Source organism: Myotis davidii, unplaced genomic scaffold (assembly GCF_000327345.1).
Source record: "Myotis davidii unplaced genomic scaffold, ASM32734v1 scaffold268, whole genome shotgun sequence".
NCBI classification, from domain to species: Eukaryota; Metazoa; Chordata; class Mammalia; order Chiroptera; family Vespertilionidae; genus Myotis; species Myotis davidii.
Window position 1 is genome coordinate 759,749 of NW_006383015.1, and position 8,726 is coordinate 768,474.

Consider the following 8,726-nt stretch of genomic DNA (forward strand, 5'->3'; position numbering starts at 1 on the left):
GACCAGGGGCTGCACCTAGGGATTGGGCCTGCCACCCAGGAGCAGGCCTAAGCCAGCAGGTCGTTATCTCCTGAGGGGTCCCAGACTGCGAGAGGGCACAGGCCGGGCTGAAGGGAACCCCCTTCCCCACCCCCGAGTGCACAAATTTTTGTGCACGGGGCCTCTAGTCTATATATATAAAAAGCCAGCAACTGTAACAGTGTCATGACCATAATAACCGTTAGAAAAGTACCACCCCGGCCCCTAGCCATGCTGGCCCCACCCCCCATAGACTGGTTGGGGTGCCTCTAGGCAACACAATAGGGTGCAAGTTTGATGGGGGAAAAGTCAAAGAAATAGGGGGGGAGTTCTTAAGGGTCTGTGGGGTTGGGGTGGTTCCTCTGGAGTAGGTTTGGAATGTGCTGGGGAAGGAAGAGGAAGATCCAATTAGAAAATGGCATCACCACTGGCATCGACCCCAAAATGTCACTGCTGCCCGAGCACCTGCTAAAGCCGCTGCCCGAGGACAAGCAGATTGAGACCAGCCCTTCCTGGAGGTAGTGTCCCACCTGCCTCGCTTCGATTGCCTTGGGTCCCCAGTGTTTACGCCCATCAAGGCAGACATAAGTGGTAACATCACGAAGATCAAAGCTGTGTACAACACCGACCTGGCCAAGTTCTTGACCCTGCAGAACATCCTGGAGGTGGAGAAGGAAATGTATGGAGCAGAGTGGCCCAAAGTGGGGGCCACGCTGGCCTGATATGGCTGAAAAGGGGCCCTACTTCATCTAGGTCTTCCTGCAGAGCATCTGCGACGGGGAGCAGGATGAGAGCCACCCCAACCTCATCTGTGTCAACACCATCAAGGTCTACGAGTTGGTGCTCAAGAAGTGCCACGGCTGTATCATGCAGAAGATCTTCCAGGCAGTGCTGTATGCAGCACCCTACAAGTCCGACTTCCTGAAAGTGCTCTCCAAGGGCCAAAACGTGATGGAGGAGGAGTGCCTGGAGAAGGTCCGCCTGTTCCTGGTCAACTACATGGCCAGCATCGACGTCATCTATGAGATGTACACCAAGATGAACGTGGAGCTCAACTACAAGGTATAGGCATGCCCAACGGCCAGCACTCCCAGAAACAGACCAGCCAGAATCACTGTGAAGCAAGCTGGCAGGTCGCCTTGACCTGCGTCCCCCAGAGTGGCCCAAAGTCTGGTTGGAGTTGCAGGGGACAGCCCTGGTTTCTGAAAAGTCCTTTTTGAGGTCCATCCTAACAGCAATAAATAGCCACCCTACTTCCGAATCACCTTTAATTTTACGGCAGCATGGACCGACTGCCTTCATTTCAGTGTGATAAAAATCAGTTAATGTTGCTAATAAGTCAAGTCCTAGGGTTTTCTGTCCACGCCCCCCACGTGGTGTGTGACCCTAGGGGAGCCCTGTCATACACCTCATTTTAAAAATGAAGATTTGGTGCAGTGATGTTTCAGGCCATGTAAGGACCACGAGGAGTCTGACTTGAAATTATACGGGATTTTTTTTTAAAGCAGACTGCTGTGTGCTCTCCTGTGGTTGCACAGCCCAGTGTCACAGCGCGGTCAGTATAGAACCCGCTCTTTCCTACTGTTTTTCCAGACAGTTTTTTATAGTTGAAAACAATCAGCAAGCCTTTGATGACCTTGACCAAGGGGACTTTATTTTCAAGCTATCAGGTATGAGTAACTGACCACAGATGACTGAATTTGCATTCTTCTGCATAAGTATTTTCTTCAGAGACAGCCTACCCTACCGAAGAAACTACCTATCATGTGTGTTCTCTCAGAGGGGAGACCATGAGCCCTCCCGATGCCGAGACCCAAGGAAACACCTAGCTGCCTTAACTGTCCGCCCCTGGCACTAACAAGAGCTATATTTTGAAAGTGTTGGGGTGAATAAAGGGACCCCCAAAGAATTCATGTGTGTCAAAAACCCAATGAGGAACAATTGGTGATTTTTATGCAAACACTACATAATTCTTAATAAATAAATCTCTATTTTGGAATCACAAAAAAAAAAACTCACCCAAAAATCTTTGGAGATAGTGAAGGGCAGTTTGTCCAGACTGTTGAGAGCTCAGAATTAGAGTTTAATTGGGGTAGAAATCCTGCTACTAGCACCTGATGCCTGAAATCTGAGCACTCTGCTTTTAGGTTTTCCAGTTCAAGTTTTTGGAGACTGCCTATTAAAACATTCCTGATTGGAACGTGTTTGTATAGAAGCCCATAAGTATTAAGTATTTGCTGTGTTTACCATGCTTAGCTCTCTGTAAGGAATATGGAATAATGTTAAACACCTCATGTTCTCAAGATGCTTGAATTTTAAAATAAAGAAGAAATATAAATATTAATAATAAAAAAAAAGAAGCTTGAGTTTTACAGGTGAAATCAGGCAGGCAGGTGAGTGGTTAGATATCAGCAGTCCCAGATTGCGAGAGGAATGTCCATGGGATCAGGCCTAAACTGGTAGTCAGACATCCCTTGAAAGGTCCCGGATTGCGAGAGGGTGCAGGCTGGGTTGAAGGACCTGTGCATGAATTTTGTGCACTTAGCCTCTAGTAGGAAGATAATGCATTAGTATGAGAATGTTTTAGAATAGAAAATAGCATGTACTTGACTATGAGCTCTTATTTCAGTAACTTTTGAAAAAAAATAAAGTTATGATTGAACCACATGAAACTGCCATTTTTTAAGGTCATGAATGGTCCACTATCAGCGATTTGATATAGTTAAATATATAAGGTGTTGGGAGCCTTATATTATCATGACTACAGAAAAATTTGAGAATGCTTCAAATCTCATTAAACTTAACAATTCAGATGAAGTAATGAGACTGGTTTTTTTATTGGGAGACAGTGTGCATGCAGTACTTTAGAGATAGATGGGAATCTGGAGTCAGGTTGCCAGGATCCTGGCTCCACTTCTTACCATATGCTTTTTGGCAAATAATGTAGCCTGTACCTGATTCAGTTTCTTTATCCATAAAATAAGGATATTAATCAATTATATTTTTTATGTGAGTTTTAAACTTTGATATGTCCTTTTTTGATGAAATATCATTCAAAAAGTTTGCACATTTTAAAATTGGATTATTTGTCTAACTATTGAGTTATAAATGTTCTTTATATATTTTGGATACAAATGATTTATAAGATGTATGGCTTGTAAATATTTTTTCCCAATCTGTGGCTAATCCTTTTTCTTTTTTTATCCACACCTGAGGATATGTTTATTGACTTTAGAGAGAGAGGGGGGGAGGGGGAGAGGGAGTGAGAGAAACATTGATTAGTTGCCTCCTATGTGCACCCTGACTGGGAGTTGAACCCTCACCTAGGTATGTGCCCTGTTAGGGAACTGAACCTGCAACCTTTTGGTGTATAGGACAATGCTCCTACTTACTGAACTACCTGGCCAGGGCTCTTTTTATTTTCTTAATAGTGTCATTTGAAGAATGTAAGATTTTAACTTAAAGTTGAATTTATCAATTTTTTAAATGGATCTTGCTTTTTGTGTCATATCTAGGAAATTTGTATATTAGTTGTGCTTGTTCCTTAAGCTGTTTATTTTAAATGTACTGGTAATTAATTAACTTAATTAAATATTTAAAGTGATTAAATGTGAGAAGAAAGTTATTTCCTGTGCAAAAACCATACAGAATATTGGAAAGACAACACAAAGGAGAGTGATTTTAAAAATTATATTGAATTAAACATTGGTGAGATAGTTGTCAAATATTGGGAAAAAATTAAAATTTATGATTCTGCATTAGCTTGCTCTTTGCAAATACTGGTAAGTTCTAGTTTGCTTAAAAGAATTTAAAAATTAACCCTGAAATTCATAGATAAGTCTTTATGGAATTATGCAGAGAACAGGTTCAATCAGCACACCCAAATTAAAAAATTCAAAAAACCTTTGTTCTACAACAGAAAACTGGAAAATGAGTGCACAGCAATATTAAATTAAAGTACAAATATATATACACATATATTTCTTAAGTTAAATAATTTTCAATTAATAGTGATCTATAAATCCTAGTTGTGTCATTGTGTCAGACAAGACCTCCTGGTTGGAGGTTGGGGAAATTATTTAATTATATCATCTCACTGGCTCCATAATATGCCTTCATATGGGAAGTAGGGGCAATGCTATAGCATGTGATTCAGAGAGAAAAAAACTCTGCTATTTCACTTTCCTTCTATATTTGAATGTAAGGAAAAATATGTTAGGACAAGTAATCAGCTTCCAACTGAGATGTAGCCATGTGTCTCTTAAGATTAGGGTAAGAGGGAGAGTTTTTCATGACTATGATGAGCTACTGAAGTTTCTTTGTTCAGTCAATAGTTTCTGAAAACTGTGACAGGAAATAAAATAAGAAGATGTAAAGACCTGTGAGTGTGAACAAATGATAAAAGATAGGGTCAAAACAAGACTCCATGAAAACAAATTGCAAAACCAAGTGATAGTCAAGCTACCCCATGCTAATAAATACTGAATGAAAAGGAAAACTAGTCTAAGAATCCATTCTTGCATCATTGCCCTATTATGTAGAGAAATATTCATCTGGAGCCAGTCCTATTTTCTATGGATTTGAGCATTCTTTGGCTTTTTGGTAGGTGTATACACTGGAGAAAAAGACCATTTTGTTAGATGATTTCCTTCTTTTTAATTAGGAACCAAGTCATTAGTCTCACTGCAATGTGATTTGACTACTGGCTTAATATGATATAGTTTGGAAATAACTGTTGGGAAAAAAGACAAATTGCTGGAGACAAGGAAGACCCCTTTCCCTGAGTTAAACCTCCATTAATAGTGTGTAAAGGAGCAGTAACAAAGCGCTCAGTGTTCTGAGGCTCCTGAAGAGCCCAGTCTGTCTGTAAGAACCTTTGTGTGTGTGTGTGTGTGTGTGTGTGTGTGCTGAATAGCTGACAAAGGCTAGTGTTAATGGTTGGTTTCAAGAATCTAATCCCTGGAAGGAAAGCATTTCCTTGGATAGCTTTGTAATGTGCTTGTCAAACATTTCAGACCATTTAACAGAAAGAAGCATTGTGATGACAAGACACAACATGGCCAGTTCTTTGGATGCATCTGCCAACAGAGTAATGCGATGATCCTTCAGGCTCCAGTGGCTCAGGCACAAAGGCAAACTCATGTGGAGTATATCTTTCGACTCGGTTTTGATGTTTTGCCTGCTAAATAATTAGTTTTGACTGGGCTTATTGGCTTCTTTTGCATCTGTTTCCTTGCAGAATACATTATTAATGTTTTGTCCTAAGTAATATCTCCACTAGTTAATCTTAAACTTCTTTTGGAAGGCTAATAAAGTCATGTCACTGTAAGAATGTCTTTTTCCAATCTCAAAACAACACTGGAACATTGAAAAAGAAAACCGGATGGAATCTCCCTTTCTCTGGCCAGTGGAAGATTCATTTTCAGTTATGTCTTTCCAAGCCAAATGCAGTAAATATTCATCTGGAGTACTGAATCTGATACTAATTTATTCAAGGGATCAATGTACCTATTCTTCTGCATTATCATTGTTAAGTGCTTCTTCATAAAATTAAACTAACTGCTCTACCCATGATGATTTCTGGGCTCAAAGATACAACTCGCCATACCAAATGGCATTCACTCCTAAGAACTAAAGATGATAAACGTTTTAATCCATCTTTTAAGTAAATTGAAAGAGAAAGGTCAGAGAAAACAAAGACTTTAGATTTAACTCAGACCAGGAATTCAGTTCACTTAGATATACTAGTATCTGTTATCTTGGTTCTTCTCACATCAACTGTCAGAACTGGTGTTATCGGTGGGAAGCTTTCTCTGCCTCCACCTATAACTGGTGGAAAGGAAGTTCTTGGGGTGCTGTGGGAACAAGAGCTACTGAGGCCTCCACAAGAGGATGAGGTATTATGGAAAGCTTTATTGATGATGTAAGATTAAGGGAGTTCCCCTCCAAGTTCTGGTCTCTCTTCGTTTCTTCTGTCTTCAACGGGGCTAGAATTAAAGCCACTGCAAGTCTTTGCTCCATGTAAAGCACAGTCCATTCTAGCATCTGGCTAGCTTAGCCTGTATTCCTAGTTGCAGTCCACTGCATGTGGTGTCCACATGCCCAGGGCCATGTGGCTTTTTAGGGTCACATGGTAGGCAGATGAGGGTCAATGTGCAAGTGAGTGCAAGGAAGCAGGAGTGGAGCAAGAGGATCAAGAGTGTGAGAACTCATTGAGGATTATAACTGGGAGTTTAACCGATTAAGTATTCAAGATTTCACATACTTATCATAGTTCTGCCCCTCCACCCCCCATAGCCAATGGCCTTTGTTTCCCAGGCTAGTCTGACAGCCAAGCACCTTCCCTATGGCACCCTGACTTCACTGTGTATGCTCCCATCTTCCTTTCTGTTGGACCCTTCCCCCAGTGATCTGAAGGGAATGGACTGGTGATTTCCCGGGGAGTGTAAAGTTGCAGCTTCCTGGCGAAGCTGCCCTGATGACCATGCTTATAATGTCTGGCCTCCCCTTTGTTCCTTTCCTATTATTAATATTAATACTAGTAACTAGCTAAGTATGATTATAACACTTGGAGGAGGAAGGTAACATTTATTACTTCTTGCTGTTGTTTTCAAAATGCAAAATTAGCAAAAGAGGGAAGAGGTGGAGGCTAGTGGGGGTAGTAAACTTCAGAGCTACAGAGCTTCCAGAAATGCCCGATTATCTGCATCCTTTTCTTTTTTGTGTCCTTCCTTCCTTTTTCCTCTTCCTCCTCTCTTTCCAAAAAAATTCCCTTTCCATTTCTTTTCTTCCCTTCTTCTGCAGCTTTTCTTCCTTTCTTTTTCCCCAATGGAATTCACTCTCCCCCACTATGTTGCCCATGAGTACTGAGTATTATTTAGTCCTTAGTAATACTTAAGACTCAGATGGCCACTGACCCTAAGGATTGGACAGCTGTTTATGCTCTTCCTCTTAATCAAATAATCTGTCAACTTTCCTTTATGACCTAGCAGTTATTATTCTTGTAATTGAGAGCAGTAGGAAAAAGTGCTTTGGAGTCTTGCTAAGAAAAGCTTGGTATAGATGTTGGGAAATTATTTACAATTGAATGATTAATACTATATCACTCACTAGCTTTCTCTTGTTTTCCTGAATGGGAAGCAAGAACTAGAGCTTGAGCACAATTCACAGTTGATCTTATCTATGCTTGAAACCATTTGAAAGCCAGCTACTAATCCATGGCTTTGTGAATATTATATTTTTAAAAATTAGCTTTATTCTCCAAAATTTGCAGGAATGTCCTCAAGATCATAGGGAAGTGCCAAATAGGTATTCCTAGAACCTAGAACAGTTTTGCTTTCAATAGTAGATACTCAATACACATTAACTGATAAAATGGAGTCATCATTCATGTATTTTGGGCTGAGAATCAAACATGGAGAACTCCTGTTCTATCATGTATCTTAATCATACTTGACTCACATTTATATTAATATCAATTTAATAATATTCCCCAACTAGATTGAAATTCTAGTTTTTCAAAATTGGGATTGATAGATCAGTGAAGGTGTCACTTGAGGATCAGGCCTTCTCGCCCCGTCATTCACCAGTGTGAGTATGAGTGTGAGTGTGAGTGTGTGTGTGGGGGGGTGCGCCTGGTTCATATGCATAGACACAGGACCTGTACTTACCTCTATTGTGAATCCTTTCATGTTGTTTTGTTGGTCTCTTTTGTTAGACTTGGTAGCAGTTTGGGAGAAAGAGATACCTCATTCTTTATTCCCAAAGCCTACAAGCCAGAAGGAACAGACATTAGTGGTTCATAAGCACTTTATCTTGGAGTCACCTTGTCATATCATTGCAAATGCATTTCAATGCATTCATGTTCCACATAGAAATAATTATTTTTGTTAGTTTTTTTAAGTTTAAAGTTACTTGGTTATAATAAAATTTAATTTATGGTTGGCTGATATTTCTTGGTAATCACTGTGAATTGTCAGAAAGTTAGGTAAAGTACAAAAAACCAATCTGCAAGTTTTTGCAACTATAATGAAACTTTTATGCATATCAATGTACTCAAGCAATTGACTTAATTAAATAGAAACAACAATGGGAGAGAAACAGGCCTTAACTTAAAGTTTTTTAAATTCAATTTTGGTTTTTCTTTTTGTATCTTGGAGTATATGATTTTTTTTTCAGACCTCAAACATTTTTGTAGGTCTTGGCAAGTTCATTGGCCCTAGGCACTGAGCCCAGGGTACCTAATGGACAGAACGGGCCTTCAATGCAGGGCTCAACAAATAGCTGACACCCAAGTAGCTAGCTAGCTGCTCACCAAGGCAGAGCCCTCATGTGTGATTATTGCTTTTGAGTAGAACATTTGGTGTTGGGGCTACTCTCTGCAGTGCCTTTGAAGCTGGGAGTTTTCAAAGAGATAGCAATTAGTGATGAGAATGGAGACAGACTTCATGGTCAGAGGACAGCACAATTGCTGAGCATGGATAGAATGAATAGGAAGGAGGTCTCGGGGTTTTCAGTTCCCATCAGGAAGCAATTTATCTAACCACATTTGGATGATGAAATAGTTATGCTATACAGAGAAAAGCACATCACTGCCATTATTATTTATCTTAACATCATCTGCTACTTTCAGGACTAGTAGAACAGGCTGGGAAGTTTACACTGATGCTTTGCTGTGCTTACACTTTATTTTATATGACAAATATTAA

At 40.2% G+C, this 8,726-nt stretch overlaps 1 pseudogene; it reads left to right on the forward strand.

Moving 5' to 3' along the window:
• The first annotated feature begins 462 nt into the window (after nt 1–462).
• Nucleotides 463–1,104, forward strand: LOC102775229 (annotated as a pseudogene).
• The last annotated feature ends 7,622 nt before the right edge of the window (nt 1,105–8,726 follow it).